Source organism: Pseudophryne corroboree, chromosome 6 (assembly GCF_028390025.1).
Source record: "Pseudophryne corroboree isolate aPseCor3 chromosome 6, aPseCor3.hap2, whole genome shotgun sequence".
Taxonomy (NCBI): Eukaryota; Metazoa; Chordata; class Amphibia; order Anura; family Myobatrachidae; genus Pseudophryne; species Pseudophryne corroboree.
In genome coordinates this window covers 498,436,134-498,456,345 of record NC_086449.1, presented here as the reverse complement: position 1 = coordinate 498,456,345, position 20,212 = coordinate 498,436,134, and positions in this window count along the sequence as shown.

The following is a 20,212-nucleotide window of genomic DNA, read 5'->3' as shown; positions in this document are numbered from 1 at the left end:
GAAATCTCAGCTTTCGATTGCACAGCAGCACTAGATGGGCCCGGAGCTCCTGTGAGGCACAAACAGTTACTGAATAGGGGCTCAGTATGGAGTGTCATGGTGGCTTACAGCCAGGAAGCTGTCTAGCTTGCCAGGCTGAGGCATGTTGGTGGCACAGAGGTTAGCATAGCTTCCTCCCACAGTCCTACTTGTAATATAAAATGATTTTCGACTGTGGTAAGCTCCACTAGGGCAGGGGCTTAATAACCAAAAATTCACTGCGAAGTCCTGCTTAGTACTGTACCGAACCTACCCGAACTCAACTTGCCCGATCCGGGGCTGCTGTGGTGGCTCAGGAGGGGCTGCTAAAACATCTAATGGGATGCTTTAGTTAAAAATAAAATATGATTAAAAGAAACCAGACACACAGGTATGTTCACATGCGTGTAACTGGGACACACAGGTATGCTCACATGTGTGTAACTGGGAGCTGTGAAAAACATAAATAAGGCATCTGCCCCAAAATATGTAAATAAAAATGCCAATGCCATAAAAAAATGGAAAAAAAGAAACCCATGAGATTTTCACAAAATAAGTCTCCAGACTCCGTGGAGGGGAAATATCCAATCTTGATCCTGTGGTATAAACCAGTGTATTTGCATCCCAGCTTTAAATCCAAAAATATTTTAATCCCTGAAAATAGGGGATACAAATTCAGAGGCTTTGGGGGTCATTCTGACCCGAACGCACGCTGCGCTTCTTCGCAGCCGTTCGATCGGGTTGGGACTGTGCATGCACGGCGGCCGCTTTGCGCAGGCGCGTCATTACCTGGTGACGGACGTCGCCGGGCAGTGACGCCGCTGCGAATGCCAAATTGTTTCCTCACAAATATTTAAAATGCCCGCTCTAATATATATTGTAAACACCTGCACATCTTATTACCATGTGCCATGAATGTGCACTATACATAGCAAAACACTGCATCCCATAAGAGAAAACAATACACCCACACATTATCTGAGTTCCAAAGCTCATTGGTCTATATATTTGTTATTAAAAGGATATGGATTCAATATATTACAAAGTACAGTATACCTATAGTTACATGATTACAACTCACACAGTAAGCAGTTAAAACATACAGTTACATACAGTTACAGGTACATGCCATCATACAATACCATTCCCTCAATGTATCTTATATATCTCTCTCTGTAAAGTAATGCTGGGACTCCATCTTCCTATGAGACCAAAACAGGAACTACCCTCCTGTGTGATCAGCAAGTGTTATCTAGTTTTTGGGGGAGGGATTCATGATGAGTCACTAGTCTCTTTGTATATGCTAATCAGGTTCAGCCTTGAAGACATCCAAAGGGCTGGCCTGAATTTCCTGTCCACCACCTGTTTGGAATATCTATTGTTCTAATAAAAGTGATTTTAGCTTTTATACATTTAATCATAATTATCCGCTACAATGTCCCACAACTTCACAACAAGCATCAAATGAATCTACACATCAATCTGGTTGCTTCAATAGTAAACATGACCGGTCTATCTTGTTTCGTTCAAATAATACACATACATGACACCACTCCATCATATACAATTCTAAATCATCATGATGTCTGGCGCTTGATACCACCACAATTATGTACTGCATGAAATAAGTGTCGAATCCATCTCTGTGGCATGTCCGTGTAAATGCGTGTGTTACCATATAGTGCTGTGCTCGCTGCGCATATTTGCAAGTATAGCGACTCATAATGTGTGTAGTTTGTATGTTCTCTTTATGTAATATTTTTGACTTCGACACCGATATAGAAGAAAGCAGTCGCAGAGGCGACTGCAAGAAGATTGACAGGAGGAAGGCGGAACCAGGCGTCAACTCACTGTTTTCTGGGTGTGGATATCCAAACACAGGCGTGTCGAGTCGTTTGGAGGGCGGATGTCTGACGTCAATTCCAGGACCTGCAACGCTGGACTGATTGCACAGGGTAAGTAACTCTTACCCTGGTCTTGTTCTACACAAAACTTTTTTTGCATAGCAGGGCTGCACAAGCGATCGCATCCTTGCTATGCAAAAAAACACTCCTCCATAGGTGGCATCTAGTTGATCGCATGGGCTGCAAAAAGTTGCAGTGTGCAATCAACTCGGAATTACCCCCTTTGTCCCTAGTTTTCAGTTTGTCCAGTAATGTGGTAATTATACATTTGCTTGGTTAAAGTACTTTCTGTTCCACACCAAGATAGGAGTGGAGGTGAAAGCCTGTATTTTTTTTGTGTGATTTTAGCTGTTTTTATGTTGTTGCTTTTAAAATCCAGAACCAAAACCAAAACCCGAAAGGGTGGTTTTGTCAAAACCAATCCAGATCCAATACCCGAAATGAGTTCCAGATTCAAAACCAAAACACAAAAAATGTCCGGTGCACATTTCTGCTTTATATATGAGCAATATACTACAATTTCAGTGTAAAAATCTACATTTGAGTAACAACTGTCCTAAAATTCATACTGGTGAAACTGCTTAATTGTAGTATATACTGTATATATATATTAGAGATGAGCGGCGGGCACTTTCGTGTTTTGGTTTTGGTTCTGGTACCATGCTCGTGTTTTGGATCTGGATTGGTTTTGCCAAAACCACCCTTTCGTGTTTTGGTTTTGGATCTGGATGATGTTTGAGAAAAAAACACCCATAAAAACAGCTAAAATCACAGAATTTGGGGGTAATTTTGATCCTATGGTATTATTAACCTCAATAACATTCATTTCCACTCATTTCCAGTCTATTCTGAACACCTCACACCTCACAATATTGTTTTTAGGCCAAAAGGTTGCACCGAGGTGGCTGTATGACTAAGCTAAGCGACACAAGTGGGCGCACAAACACCTGGCCCATCTAGGAGTAGCAATGCAGTGGCAGACAGGATGGCACTTAAAAAAAACTAGTCCCCAAACAGCACATCATGCAAAGAAGTAAAAGAGGTGCAATGAGGTGGCTGTATGACTAAGCTAAGCGACACAAGTGTGCAGCACAAACACCTGACCCATCTAGGAGTGGCACTGCAGTGGCAGACAGGATGGCACTTAAAAAAAACTAGTCCCCAAACAGTGTTATGTTCTCTGTACTTGGAACCCAGGAGATAGGGTGGCAGCAGAAGAGTTGCAAGTACAGATGTGTGAAGCTGCGACAGAACTGGGGTACGCAGCAATACCTAACGGAAAACCCTGACTCCGATGTTCTTCCCTAGTGGTCGACTAATGCCTGTGTGACTATAGTTTTTTGGCCCCAAGGCAGCCGCGTTTGAACGGGCGGATTAGGTCTGCCCGAACTCCGATGCCCCCCGGTCTTAGTTGGTGACAAGGCGTTAACCGAGACAGAGAGAGAACAAAGGGAAAACTAACTAAGACAGACACAAAAGAGAAAGGAGAAACCACAGAAAGTAATAAACTAATTTATGTGCGGTGCGGCCGCCAAGAAAAACCGTAACCAAAGTAACTCTGCCCAAATGCCAAATACGAATCCGTCGTAGTTCGGCAAGGACAACCATATGGAAGCCTCCGCCAAAATGACTTAACTAAAAACAGATAACGAGAACACAGCTTCAGCCATAAGGTGCGGCAGAGCCGCTACTCACGACACCACGGAAGGTATGAGCAGGAAACGACTGGAACCCCGAGGCTACACCAGACCACTCCACTGGAAGACAAACTCGGAGGACAGCAGCAAACGATCCCTCAGACCGTACTCTGGAAACTGTACACAGGACACTGGAGTACACAAGCTGGATGCAGGAAGAAAGGCTCCACTGGAAGCTGCTGACAGGGATCAGGAACAAGCTTGCAGGAAGCTAACCAAGAACTGGAACATACAGGTACAATAACAAACTTCTATCACCAGCACTGGACTCCAGGGGTAGCTGGGTAATAAGGAAAGCACGCCCCAATCAGGATGGCTGGAAGCCAGGCACAAGGTAATGGCCAAAATACTAGCAGGTGAGGTTACACAGACAAGAGCCAGACTGCAGTATACAAACTCACCACATAATGACCAAATATCTGACAGGTGAGGCTTAACACATAGAAAACAGGCTGCAGTTACACAGACTCACCACCAGCGGCCAACAAGAGTGTTCTAAACAAGTACAAGAGAAATCCTGGCATGGAAAAAGAACTATAACATAAAATTCATGAAAAGAAGCCAACAGGAATGAACTACTACTTGTGGTTCATAACAAAAAGAACATCATGCAAAGAAGTAAAAGAGGTGCAATGAGGTAGCTGTATGACTAAGCTAAGCGACACAAGTGTGCAACACCTGACCCATCTAGGAGTGGCACTGCAGTCCCACGGTGGATGCTGGATGCACGTCTAACACCAGCATAGTTGTTATGGCCTCAGTAATCCGCTTTGCAACAGGGTATATATATATACGGCAGTATCACAGGAATTATATGGCAGTACCACTGGACATATATGGCAGAATCACTGGAATTATATGGCAGTACCACTGGACATATACGGCAGTACCACTGGACTTATACGGCAGTATCACTGGACTGGATTTATACGCCAGTACCACTGGATTTATACGGCAGTACCACTGGACATATACGGCAGTATCACTGGACTGAATTTATACGCCACTACCACCAGATTTATATGGCAGTACCTCTGGCATATACGGCAGTATCACTGGACTGGATTTATACGGCAGTACCACTGGATTTATATGGCAGTACCACTGGACATATACGGCAGTATCACTGGACATATACGGCAGTATCACTGGACTGGATTTATATGCCAGTACCACTGGATTTATACGGCAGTATCACTGGACATATACGGCAGTATCACTAGACTGATTTATACGCCAGTACCACTGGATTTATACGGCAGTGCCTGTGGACATATATGGCAGTACCCCTGGACATATATGGCAGTACCGCTGGACATATACAGCAGTATCACTGGACATATATGGCAGTATCACTGGACATATACAGCAGTACCACTGGACATATACGGCAGTATCACTGGACATATACAGCAGTACCACTGGACATATACAGCAGCACAAGGACACCACCACTGGACTGATGCAGGACAACATAGCACCACTGCAATGGACTGGACTTATACAGCAACACTGGACATATGGCAGCGGAGGACACCACCACCGTGACTGGACTGATGCAGAACAATACACCCCAACTGTACTGATGCAGCACAACACAGCACCACTGGACTGGACTTAAACAGCAGCAGAGAACACCACCACTGTGACTGGACTGATGCAGCACAACACAGCACCACTGGACTGGACTTATACAGCAGCACTGGACATATGGCAGCAGAGGACACCACCACTGTGACTGGACTGATGCAGCACAAGACACTACCACTGTACTGATGCAGGACACTGAGGACGGAGACACGTCCTCTCGCTACACTCTCCAATGCTGGAGTGAAAATGGTGGCAATGCGTTGCTCCTTATATGGAATCCAAACCCCGCCAAAATCCGACAGCGGGATGATGACGTTTTGCCTTGTTCTGGTTTCCGAGTCAGGCGGGAAAACCCGAGCCGGGCTCGGGCAGTAAAGTCTGGTAGGGTTCGGTTCTCAGGAAACCAAAGCCGCTCATCTCTAATATATATATGCAAATGACAGAAATATGTGTTAAAAAATCTACAAACTACATAACAGACTATGGGCCTCATTCTGAGGGATACACAGAAGTGCTCACAGCAGCGTCTATTGGAGGTTGGCCTCTACAAGTTTTCCCTTGTATACATCTATGCAGCCAAATGTGTAAAGACTGAGCCATTCACTTTCCGCATCCACAGTGTACATGCTATAATACCGATAGGTGCATCCTTATATGCCACCAATGGTCATACCGTAGAAACTAGCATCACCTCTAGCCTGTGGACTACTATGTGTGCGGCTATGCATCAGTGTATGCTGCTACTCTCACTAATTTGCCAGTGGCACTCTCAAAACACAAGGCGTGAATGTCTAGCCACCTCATATTCACCACCCAGGAACACCCACTACATTTTCAGTAGATTTCTCCCTGTGTGCCCCTGAACTAATAACTGAGACTCATTTGTATAGATTTATATATACATAGTAACATAGTAACTAAGGTTGAAAAAAGACAATTGTCCATCGAGTTCAACCTATTTGTGGTCTCCTATGCAGTCCTATTATAGGACTAGTTATTTTTATGTTAGGACTAGTTAAATTAACTATAATGCGTGCCTACGCACCATAACCCTGAATATCTTTATCCAATAGGAACTTATTTAACCCATTCTTAAAGGTGTTGACTGAGTCCACTGTTACTACTCTCTCAGGCAGGGAATTCCAAACACGTATTGTCCTTACTGTGAAAAAACCTTTTCGCCTCAATGTGCGGAATCTCCTCTCCTCTAACCTAAGCGAGTGACCACGTGTCCTCTGTGCTGATCTTTTAGAAAACAGGTCCCTCCCAAGCTCTGTGTATTGACCCCTTATATATTTGTAGAGGTTGATCATGTCCCCTCTTAGTCTCCTCTTTTCCAGTTTAAACATGCCTAGCCTTGAAAGCCTTTCCCCATATTCCAGTGTCTCCATGCCCTTGATTAGTTTGGTCGCCCGCCTCTGAACCTTTTTTAGCTCCAGGATATCCTTTTTGTAATATGGTGCCCAAAATTGCACACAGTATTCAAGATGAGGCCTCACTAGTGATTTATATAATGGGAGTATAATACTCTCGTCCCTTGCATCAATTCCCCATTTTATGCATGCTAAAATCTTATTAGCCTTCTTTGCTGCACTCTTACTTTGGGTACTGCTGCTTAATTTGTTATCCATGTGAACCCCTAAGTCTTTTTCCAGTACAGAATCCCCTAGTATTACCACATTTAGTATGTAGGTGTAATTTTTGGTCTTGCCCCCACAGTGCATTACCTTACACTTGTCTGTGTTGAATTTCATTCTCCATTTTGCTGCCCATGCTTCCAGTTTAGTTAAGTCGTTCTGAAGAGACTCAGCATCCCACTCCATATTTATAACCTTACACAATTTGGTATCGTCTGTGAAAATTGATACCATGCTCTCTAGACCTACTGTTAGGACATTGATGAAAATGTTGAACAAAAGTGGTCCGAGTACAGACCCTTGTGGCACACCACTTAGTACTTTAGTCCAATTTGAAAATGATCCATTGACCACAACGCGCTGCTCCCTATTATCTAACCAATTACTGACCCAAATGCATATTGTGCTCCCTAGCCCTATTTCTTGTAGCTTATAGATAAGACGCATGTGTGGTACAGTGTCGAAAGCTTTGGCAATATATATATATATATATATATATATATATATAACGGTAGCAACGAGCGCGGCACTGGGAGACGTAAGCAGTAATGTGAAAAAAATCAAATGCTTTTATTCAGTCAATCTACGTTTCGGGGACGCAGCCCCTTCGTCAGGATGAATAAAGTGACAATAAACAGTGTTTAAATACATGTGCAATAAGAGGTTACTCACCGCCTCCAGCCGTCGCGCCGCCCGGGTGCCGGATCTGACGTCACTCCCCCCAACAGGAAGTGTCGCGTCACCGGTCCGTCAAGTCAGCGTTCTCGGGCTGTGGGATACATGCAACCATGGCAACGTAAACAACAAGTGAATCAACTCAAAACACACTCAATATGGCAAGAAACTAAAGTGCAAATCAAACTTTTCAAATGGTCATTGTTGCATGTGTATAATCAATTGATAAAAATTGTTAAAATCTCTTAATAATAGTGCTCATAAGTCTGACCGTCCCTTCCGCTATTAAGAACATAATACATTGCTATAATTGTTTTAATTTGAGCAAATAAGCTGTATCAATTTTTAAATACTTCAAAAACATATACCTGTGTCACCATCAATGTAACATATTGAGACAGAGAGACAGCTGATGCTATCATTACACGCAAGGAAAGTATCTACACCCCAAGGACGTCCACTACTCAACTTCATGACCTAAAGTAGCAACCAGGAATTGACCTCAGTACGTCCACATATATCTGGACGCATGAAGCCACATCTGTAACTGCTTCTACAATTGTTTATAAGAAACATCTCAAGCTTAACATCTCATTTAATCCCTTAGGATATACTGTATTAAGGATTGAGATCCACTTGGCCTCAATCTGCAACAATTTTTTTGATCGATCCCCTCCCCGCAACGACGGAGGGACCTGATCAATGATCTTATAACGCAGGGTGGCCATGCTATGTTTAGCTGTTACGAAATGGCGGGCCACTGGTTGGTCACTAGTCCCTGCTTTATAAGCCTCACGAATGGCATAGCGATGCTGCGCCATCCGTGTCTTGAAGGCACATTCGGTTTTACCGATATATGTTAGCCCACAAGGGCACGTCAACATATACACTACAAATTTTGAATCGCAAGATAATGGATGTTTAATGCTGTATCTCTTACCCGTATGCGGGTGCAAGAAAAAATCTCCTGGAGACAAATAGCTGCAAGTGGTGCATCCACTGCACTTAAAACAGCCATTTTTGCGCTTCAAAAATTTTTTGCTGGTTTGTTCCTTACCGAACTTGGATACATCCGTTTTTACCACATAATCCCTAATACTCTTCCCCTTAGAGTAGCTGTTAAGGAGCCTAGATTGGTATACTTCACCCAGCTCCCTATCAGTTGCCACTATCGGCCATATTGCTTTGGTACTTTTGGCTATATGTTTGCTACTAGTACTAAATTGGGTGACCCAAGGTATCCTGTTTCTGAGGAGTTTTTGTGGTTTGGGGGTCAGTAATTGTTGCCTCGTTTTCTCTAGAGCTTTATTTTTGGCCTGCTCTAGGAGTTCAATGGGATAGCCCCTTTCTCTAAATTTAGAGGTCATTACTTCCAATTGTAGATCACGATCAGCCACTCCATTAGTAATGCGGCATACCCTTAGAAATTGGGAATAAGGTAGACCCCTTGTGGTTGCTTTTGGGTGAAAGCTGTCAAATCTAAGCAAGTTGTTTCTGTCTGTCACCTTAGTATACAACTTGGTACTGATCTTACCTTCTGTGACCATGATACATACATCCAGAAAATTAATCTGTGTATCGTTTGTCTCTATTGTAAATTTGATGGGGCTTGCCGTAGAGTTATGCCGATCTATTAACTCAATCAAGTTGTCTCTAGGGCCTCCCCAAAAAATCAGGACGTCATCTATGTAACGTTGGTATAAACATACTTGTGACATGATGGTAGTGTCCTGTAAAAAGAGTTCTCTTTCTAGGATCCACATGTATGTATTGGCAAATGCCGGGGCCACAGCCGACCCCATAGCACAGCCAGTGCATTGGATGTAAAATTTACTGTCATATATGAAATAGTTATGTACCAGTGTAAACTCCAAGAGTGATAAAAAGAATTCTATGTCTGGGCCGGTGTAATGTGGATTATTGGTTATGAGATGTCTAACAGCCTGCACACCTGCCCCATGTGGGATGCAGGTGTACAGGCTAGACACATCAATAGATGCCAATATGATGTCTTGAGGTAATGGCCCTATATCCTCAAGAAGACGCAAAAGGGCTGAAGTGTCCTTGAGGTGCGTGGTTGTATTTTGAATACACGGTTGCAAGTAACTGTCACAAAAAACAGAAATTACTTCACATAATGACCCTCTGGCCGATATTATAGGTCTACCCGGTGGATTCACTGCATCCTTATGGATTTTAGGGATCACATAAAAAACAGGAACCACCGGGCAGTCTACACAAAGTGCTTTGCTCACACCTGTTGAAATAATTCCATTATCCACAGCATGTTTCAACATACCCTCCAACTCTTTCTTAAATACACTGGTTGGATCTCTGGATAACCTTGCATATGTGGATGTATCAGATAGTAAACGTTCACATTCATTTTTGTACATCACCGTGTCTAATACCACTATACCCCCACCCTTATCTGCCTGTCGTATGATGATGTCCTCTCTTTTACTCAAACCCTTTAAGGCTTCAAATTCATCTTTACTGAGATTGGGAGATGTCTTAATCTTAGGTCTCAACTCTACATCATCCAGCATTCTGCTGAAAGTTTTGATGGAATTATTAGTGGTATTTGGTTCAAACCTGGACCTTGTCAAACGTCTCACCTGGGGTGGTAACAAGTCCATCACTGTGGATGTTCCAGGTGCATCTTGTTTGGAGAAATGTTCTTTAAGTTTGAGAGTTCTCGTCAATTTATAGTTGTCAATTTTCTGTTGGAATGAATCTACTGTCCTAGTGGGGATAAAGGATAAACCTCTGCTCAACACTCTGGATTCCCTTTCAGAGATGTGATTAGAGGATAGGTCAAAAATTAATTGCGTTTGCCCTTCGGTGGTTTTGTTCCGGTGTTGGCTCCTCGCTTGCCTTTTTGTCTGCCCCCCTCTCCTTGTGAAGGCACCTGTCTTCCGGCAATTATCGCCCGGGTACGTACCCCTAAAGGGATCTCCCTTCTGTTCTGAGGGGTATCGTATGTTACTTCATCAGCTTCACTAGCTGAGGTGCTGGAGAAATGTGGGCGCTGTGTCCTCCTCCTAAACGTTGTTGGGTGCCCTCCACGGGGCGGAAGGGGTTGGCTGGCTAGCCATGCATACACTTTATGCTGATCATAGTCTTGCTAGACTTTAATCCTCTTCTGCTTTTTAAATTTGATCAAATTTAGTTTGTATTGCTCCACTTCATCAGTGAGTTTGCTCAGCCACTCAGGGACAGGTGCTATGTCCAATTTGTTTTCATTCTGATACTGAGCTATCTTCTCTCTTGTAAGTGTTAACTCACGGGTGGACTCTTCAATCACAAGCAGTAACAAGTCCATAGAACACTTGTTGAGTACCGCTATCCACTTCTTGCAGAAGTTTACATCGTAGCGGCCTATGGTCGGCATATTGTGGATCCTAAATCCACGTGGTATTTGCTTCGCTCTGAAATAATCTGACAGGGTGATAGCATGATACATAAAATCTATCTCCCTTTTCCGGAGCTTAAGCAGTTCTTTGAAGGTATCCTCACCTGTCTTGGCGATATCGGTATCAAACACAGTTTCTTTACTCAATATACTTTCCGCTTCAGCCTCAGAGAAACTTAATGTTTCATAAGTGTCACAGTGTAGAAATCGTGTTGCTCCCTCCGCAACTGCATCGTTAGGGCTGGTCATCATGTGCACAATAATAAAGGTGCAGTCAAAAGTGCTGGTTAAAGTGCAGAACAGTGCTGGATTTAAAGTGCTGGTGCTTTAAAAACCTCCTGCGTGTGGTTAATGGGTATACCTGGGTGCCTTGGTCCAAGCTCAGGGTCCTGTAGCATCAGTGTCCTTGGCTTCATATAGCATACAGAATGACCCGGCACTCCATACGCTCCCCAGCGTTAAAGTATCCTTGCCCCCGTGCCTTCAGCTCCTGGATATTGTGGATCCCTTTCTATAACGGTAGCAACGAGCGCAGCACTGGGAGACGTAAGCAGTAATGTGAAAAAAATCAAATGCTTTTATTCAGTCAATCTACGTTTCGGGGACGCAGCCCCTTCGTCAGGATGAATAAAGTGACAATAAACAGTGTTTAAATACATGTGCAATAAGAGGTTACTCACCGCCTCCAGCCGTCGCGCCGCCCGGGTGCCGGATCTGACGTCACTCCCCCCAACAGGAAGTGTCGCGTCACCGGTCCGTCAAGTCAGCGTTCTCGGGCTGTGGGATACATGCAACCAAGTATGTTTATACCAACGTTACATAGATGACGTCCTGATTTTTTGGGGAGGCCCTAGAGACAACTTGATTGAGTTAATAGATCGGCATAACTCTACGGCAAGCCCCATCAAATTTACAATAGAGACAAACGATACACAGATTAATTTTCTGGATGTATGTATCATGGTCACAGAAGGTAAGATCAGTACCAAGTTGTATACTAAGGTGACAGACAGAAACAACTTGCTTAGATTTGACAGCTTTCACCCAAAAGCAACCACAAGGGGTCTACCTTATTCCCAATTTCTAAGGGTATGCCGCATTACTAATGGAGTGGCTGATCGTGATCTACAATTAGAAGTAATGACCTCTAAATTTAGAGAAAGGGGCTATCCCATTGAACTCCTAGAGCAGGCCAAAAATAAAGCTCTAGAGAAAACGAGGCAACAATTACTGACCCCCAAACCACAAAAACTCCTCAGAAACAGGATACCTTGGGTCACCCAATTTAGTACTAGTAGCAAACATATAGCCAAAAGTACCAAAGCAATATGGCCGATAGTGGCAACTGATAGGGAGCTGGGTGAAGTATACCAATCTAGGCTCCTTAACAGCTACTCTAAGGGGAAGAGTATTAGGGATTATGTGGTAAAAACGGATGTATCCAAGTTCGGTAAGGAACAAACCAGCAAAAATTTTTTGAAGCGCAAAAATGGCTGTTTTAAGTGCAGTGGATGCACCACTTGCAGCTATTTGTCTCCAGGAGATTTTTTCTTGCACCCGCATACGGGTAAGAGATACAGCATTAAACATCCATTATCTTGCGATTCAAAATTTGTAGTGTATATGTTGACGTGCCCTTGTGGGCTAACATATATCGGTAAAACCGAATGTGCCTTCAAGACACGGATGGCGCAGCATCGCTATGCCATTCGTGAGGCTTATAAAGCAGGGACTAGTGACCAACCAGTGGCCCGCCATTTCGTAACAGCTAAACATAGCATGGCCACCCTGCGTTATAAGATCATTGATCAGGTCCCTCCGTCGTTGCGGGGAGGGGATCGATCAAAAAAATTGTTGCAGATTGAGGCCAAGTGGATCTCAATCCTTAATACAGTATATCCTAAGGGATTAAATGAGATGTTAAGCTTGAGATGTTTCTTATAAACAATTGTAGAAGCAGTTACAGATGTGGCTTCATGCGTCCAGATATATGTGGACGTACTGAGGTCAATTCCTGGTTGCTACTTTAGGTCATGAAGTTGAGTAGTGGACGTCCTTGGGGTGTAGATACTTTCCTTGCGTGTAATGATAGCATCAGCTGTCTCTCTGTCTCAATATGTTACATTGATGGTGACACAGGTATATGTTTTTGAAGTATTTAAAAATTGATACAGCTTATTTGCTCAAATTAAAACAATTATAGCAATGTATTATGTTCTTAATAGCGGAAGGGACGGTCAGACTTATGAGCACTATTATTAAGAGATTTTAACAATTTTTATCAATTGATTATACACATGCAACAATGACCATTTGAAAAGTTTGATTTGCACTTTAGTTTCTTGCCATATTGAGTGTGTTTTGAGTTGATTCACTTGTTGTTTACGTTGCCATGGTTGCATGTATCCCACAGCCCGAGAACGCTGACTTGACGGACCGGTGACGCGACACTTCCTGTTGGGGGGAGTGACGTCAGATCCGGCACCCGGGCGGCGCGACGGCTGGAGGCGGTGAGTAACCTCTTATTGCACATGTATTTAAACACTGTTTATTGTCACTTTATTCATCCTGACGAAGGGGCTGCGTCCCCGAAACGTAGATTGACTGAATAAAAGCATTTGATTTTTTTCACATTACTGCTTACGTCTCCCAGTGCCGCGCTCGTTGCTACCGTTATAGAAAGGGATCCACAATATCCAGGAGCTGAAGGCACGGGGGCAAGGATACTTTAACGCTGGGGAGCGTATGGAGTGCCGGGTCATTCTGTATGCTATATATATATATATATATAGATAGATAGATAGATAGATAGATAGATAGATAGATAGATAGATAGATAGATAGACAGACAGATAGACAGACAGACAGACAGACAGACAGACAGACAGACAGACAGATATCTAGATGTGATGTTCAACTTTTTTTCTCATATCCTAATTGACAGATGCCATTATTTATTCCATAATATTGCAAGCTCCACCCTGAATCTGCCATGCTATAGCCAAAATTCAAATTCTTTCTTGTCCTCTCCAGAATTTCTGCAGTCTACCTCTCTTTGCCTACCACTCTATCTCCACTGTACGAATATCCAAAAAACATGCAAGGAAAATAATTTCAAATTCAACATGTCCACTTTTGCCTACAAAATGCCCCCCACTTACTATATGTCCCCCACCTGGGGACTGGATTGTAGTGGTGTTAGAATTAGAACATGAGTGTATGGGAGTGTCAGGTGGGGTGGGAGTGTCTGATTCCCTTAGGGAATTTTGGTGGTTATTCCGAGTTGTTCGCTCACTAGCTGCTTTTAGCAGCATTGCAAATGCTAGGCCGCCGCCCTCTGGGAGTGTATCTTAGCATAGCAGAATAGCGAACGAAAGATTAGCAGAACTGCTACTAAATAATTCCTTGCAGTTTCTGAGTAGCTCCAGACCTACTCCTAGATTGCGATCAGCTCAGTCCGTTTAGTTCCTGGTTTGACGTCACAAACACGCCCTGCGTTCGGCCAGCCACTCCCCCATTTCTGCAGACACTCCTGTGTTTTTGCCTGACACACCTGCGTTTTTCAGCACACTCCCAGAAAACGCTCAGTTACCACCCAGAAATGCCCCTTTCCTGTCAATCACTCACCGATCAGCAGTGCTACTGAAAAGCGCAGCACGAACAACAGCAAAACTGCTAAGTTTTTAGTTAAATAACTAAGCGCGTGCGCGCTGCGTACCATGCGCATGCACATTTAGCAGCAAATCGCAGCATAGCGAAAATCGGCAACGAGCGAACAACTCGGAATGACCACCTTTGATGGCCAGTTTGGACACTGTGTAGACTGTCTCTCCATGGGCATGCCCCACTTAATTGCACACCTCCTTGCTGTAAATAACTTGTACTTGCTCATCCGTGAGCCAACAGTCATAGGGGGTCATTCCGAGTTGATCGTAGCTGTGCTAAATTTAGCACAGCTACGATCTTCTTCCCTGACATGCGGGGGGACACCCAGCACAGGGCTAGCCCGCCCCGCATGTCAGTCTGGCCCCCCTCATAGAAGTGCAAAGGCATCGCATAGCGGCGATGCCTTTGCACTTCAAGAGTAGCTCCCGGCCATCGCAGCTTTAGCGTGCTGGCCGGGAGCTACTCATCGCTCCCCGGCCCGCAGCGGCTGCGTGTGATGTCACGCTGCCGCTGCGGCCCGCCCCCCGTTCGGTCCTGCCACACCTGAGTTGGCCGGACCAAATCCACGAAACGGCGGCCAAGCGGCTGTTCCGCCCCCTCCCGCCCAGCGATCGCCTCTGCCTGTCAATCAGGCAGAGGCGATCGCATCCCTGCTACGGCCTTTGCACTTCGCACTACGCACTACGGCAACGGCGCATGCGCAGCAGGGACCTGTTCGTTCTGCTGCGTTAAAACGCAGCGAGCGAATGGGTCAGAATGACCCCCATAGTGTAGCTGTGTAAGTTATATATTAGTCTAAATTCAGTTTTGTTTACTGTTCATGCAGCCTGCAGTTGCTCTTACTATCCACCTCTCATCCAGTGTCAGTGTACAGATTCATAAGTACAGCCACTGAGCAATAAGCAGGCTTGTGTAGGAGGATTCCACTTGAGAATTGTGTGCTTTATTGCTTGCTTCTGATCGGTCTGATTACGCTAACATATTTTTAATTCGCCAGATGCTTTCCATATCGTCCCTGTTGATTTAGGAATTTATTAATTGGTACATTTTTTTAGACACTTTTACAATTTACATCTTTAGACAGATTGATCCTTTCATCACTAGTCATGACACACATGCTGATATGTATGACAAACCAGAATGTTTAAATATTGGAATAAATAAAACAAGATCTATGTATACATAATGGTATGCACTGAGAATTACAGATCGTTTATTTAATTTACAACTGAAATCAAGTTCTGGTGAATCTCAAACAATTTTAGGAGTTTTCTTCTATAACTATTAACGTTTGATGCTGTGACACGTGTTCTGAACTATAGTTCATAGTCCTGCTTACTGGCCAATTCTTATTGCTATGAATGGCCAGTTTACTATATTATTAAACACATTTGACATGGGAAACGCAGGATTTCTAGAGGGGAGTTTCCAAATGCAATCTACATTCTCCCTCTCTGCGTAACATTGGAGGTCTGTGGGAGCAGTAGAAATACCTAGTACCGACCCTGGACATTAATGGACACATTGGTCTTTTTATACACTGGACACAATGGAATACAGTATTAATATTTAATACTACAGATAGTATAGGCTGTATCAAATGTATTTAACTAACAAGAAAGAAAGAAAGAAAGAAAGAAAGAAAGAAAGAAAGAAAGAAAGAAAGAAAGAAAGAAAGAAAGAAAGAAAGAAAGAAAGAAAGATAATAGAACCGATAGGAAGCAGAACTGTACTAAGTACACATTCTTCCACCAGATGGTCAGTCTTCAGACTCAAACACAGCAAACTTTGTAGAAGAAGTTGCTACCACTGGGCATGCGCAGCAGCTCTGCTCTGTACTTAATGTACTGCATGATGTGGCAGCAGCTCTAGTAATCAAATGATATACTACTGCTATTGTCCTCATAATTTGAGCAGCTGACCAAGAGAACGGGGGTTTCTGGGCAACCAGCAAACACCCCCCCTGCATTTGCCTTTGCCTTTGCTTGATACTAGTTAGCTGTAATTTCTAGATTTCTAATGGGCATAACAAAAACACTACTGATCAATTATTATTATTATCAGTTATTTATATAATGCACACATATTCCGCAGCACTTTACAGAGAGAATATTTGGCCATTCCCATCAGTCCCTGCCCCAGTGGAGCTTACAATCTATATTCCCTATCACATGTACATGCACACTAGGGTTAATTTTATTGAGATCCAATTAACCTACCAGTACATTTTTGGATTGTGGGAGGAAACCAGAGTACCTGGAAGAAACATACGCAAGTACGGGGAGAATATACAAACTCTGCACAGATAGGGCCATGGTGGGAATCGAACCCATGACCTCAGTGCTGTGAGGCAATAATGCTAACCATTACACCATCCGTACTGCCCCATTTCTGTACTGACCCAATTATCCGAGGCATTTTCATTTTATTGTTTGAAGTTCACTTTTAACATAAACATCTTACAATAACAGTAAGCAATATACTAAGTACTTTGAACTATAAATGTATTCAGTATGAACATTTTCTTAAAATCATTTTTTTCTACATATAATAAGCATACATACATGTGTATGGTTTTTATACCTAGTATGATCTTTTACGTTATTGAGCATGCTCTAATGTTCTATCTTGTTTTCTGCAATATTGTTTTAGATCCATCATTTAACCAACAAGATGGTATTTGTTTGTATTGCATCTCCCTCTAGTGCTTAATTTATATTTGGAATGTGTCATGCTGCATGCATAAAACAAGAGGATTATTTTGAGAAACAAAACACTATTTGGAATACCATGATGCTTTAGTGGTTTAAACTATTTCCTAAAATATACTGTATACTCTACTAAACATCAGCAATTTATTCTCCTCTTGCTCTATTGCTCTGCTAAGGGAAGGAGATGCTGTGAAAATTATGATGTTGTTTGTACGAATAAAAAAGACATTCATTAGGTACATATTTGTCCAAAACAGCTAAGTGGCCATCATATACTTATACTTACATTAACAGCTTGTTAGAGGGAATAATGTACAGACAGCAACTCAGTTAGTTGATAGCCATGCAGGAAATTCTTAGTTATGACTATGGCTCCTGAGGCCTCAAAGAAAGGCTGCACTGTGATTGCTTATATGCTTCACAAAGTCACAGTATGCAGCTACAAATTCACATACAAAATATGATATATTATATACAGTATAATATTGGCCAGCCTCCTCTGTATATTTGTAGTTTTCTTTCCTAAATATGCTTTGGTATTTTTCTTTCCTAATTATTATATTTTTTGCCTTACTCTTGCCAGACTGTGGGGGGAATTCAACGGATCCCCTGGGGCTATCCAGTTAGCCCCGAATGCTGTGGACGCAGACACTTATCTGGAATTTTTATTTCAGACTTACCGAGGTCCAGAAAAAAAAAATTCCCAATAAGTGTCCTGTTTTTGTGATTGCGGCAGCGAAAACATATAGGTCTGTGAACTTATAATAGATCCTATGTGCTTTTACCCTAACACAGGTAATTTTTTGGGACGGCTCTAGTTGGATTGCCCAGAAAAACAAGTGGTAAAGTCCCATTTTTATCACCTGAAAAATTAGCGTGGTAAAAGAGATCCCCCCCTGTGTAATGATGAACATAATAGACATATGTCTATTTTCTTAATTAGCTATATGCCTATGTAATTAACCACACATCTACATACTTAACAGTAAACTTGAAAACCAAACACAAACTTCTCACCTGGAACTTTAGAATCGCCTCAAGGAAACTATACAGTTAACACTTCAATAGAAAGTAAACTGAGTTGGAAAGTGATGTTTCAACATGGGAAATGGGGGGAAATGAATAGCATCCTCAGCTATTTTTAATGATTGACCCTTAGAATACCCTAGCAGAAGATATAGAAGCAGAAGTGTAATAAAGAAAATATATTATAGATCTGAAAACTGAAGAATAATCATGACACCAGTATCTCATGCCAATTCCATCTACAAAACAAAAATTATCCCCTGTACTAATAACACTGGCAATCGGAGAAACCAGACGGACTCTGATATACAATATACTTTTCATCAGCAGTAATAAAGAATGGCAAACTAGGTCATTGTGAGGCTATTTAGAAGTTAAGAAAGCTGTAAAATGTATCACTAAATCTAAGGAAACTGGACACATTAACCATTGATAGCCAATCCATAATTCTTAATAAATCAAAATTGTATTTATGTTGTACATTTTAGTTTTATGCATGCCTTTTTTAAATTAATTTCTGCACATTTTTAATCTTGTTACATATTGCTTGTTTGATCATGGCTGTTACTGTAGATATTTTACATTTTTACTACATTTTAAGGTATTATTTTTAACTTATCTCCTACAGGAGCCCATGATAAAATACCCTAATAGTTCAATATTGCATTCCATGTAGAAACAGATGGGTGTGATACAAGATGTCGATGTTCAGGATGTCAACAATCAAAATGTAGACACAAGAATGTTGAAAAGTTCTGAATGTCAACATTTGGTATGTCGATAGTCGCAATGTTGACCATACAGTTTTGCATTGACAAATTTCCCTAATCCTAACTCTAACCCTAATCCAAGTTTTATTTTAACATTAACCATAAACCTAAGCATAATCCTTACCATAAAATCATTAACAAATTGTCTACATTCACAATGTCAATAGGATGTTATGTCGACATGCTGTCATTGTGACATTGTTAATGTTGAAATGTTGAATGTTCGCATTCTGGTGTAGACATTCTGTATGTACAGTATACTGAATCAGATGTAGGAGAAGATACCAATGAAAGACATGATAAGGACAACCATGTTCATTATCTTCAGATTTTATAAATTTTAAAAGAAGACTTTTTGGTGTCAATTATGGTGAAAATGGGGGCATGTTAGCACTTAGCCAAGGTGTGTGTGGTGCATGTGTTGGTATATGTTATGCCTTTTCAATAGCTTGTTTTTTAACCAATTCTATCCTGCCACCATTTATTTAGGTAAACTGTCTAAGAAAAGTACATAATTAGTGCATTTAGGATATAAAAAAATTGATATGACTGGTATGATTTTATGAGTTAAATGAAGCCTAGAACGATGACAGCGTAATCAAGGAATAATCATCTGACATGTTTTATACACTGACTACTTTACCAAACTTCAACTCCATTCTCTATTTGAACTCCTGACAGGAATTAGGCTAAATGCTGTCACTCTGCAAGGAACAAAGTGTGCTATTCTTACTCCAAGATTGGGGATTTCAATCATCAGAAAAATTGTAGGCATAAACTTTCTGAAGAAGCGGGCAGCAGTCCCGTGATACTCATAACAAAAGGTTTTGTGTTTTGGTTTTGGGTTCGGTTCCGCGGCCGTGTTTTGGGTTCGGACGCGTTTTGGCAAAACCTCACCGAAATTTTTTTGTCGGATTCTAGTCCCCAAACAGTGTTATGTTCTCTGTACTTGGAACCCAGGAGATAGGGTGGCAGCAGAAGAGTTGCAAGTACAGATGTGTGAAGCTGCGACAGAACTGGGGTACGCAGCAATACCTAACGGAAAACCCTGACTCCGATGTTCTTCCCTAGTGGTCGACTAATGCCTGTGTGACTATAGTTTT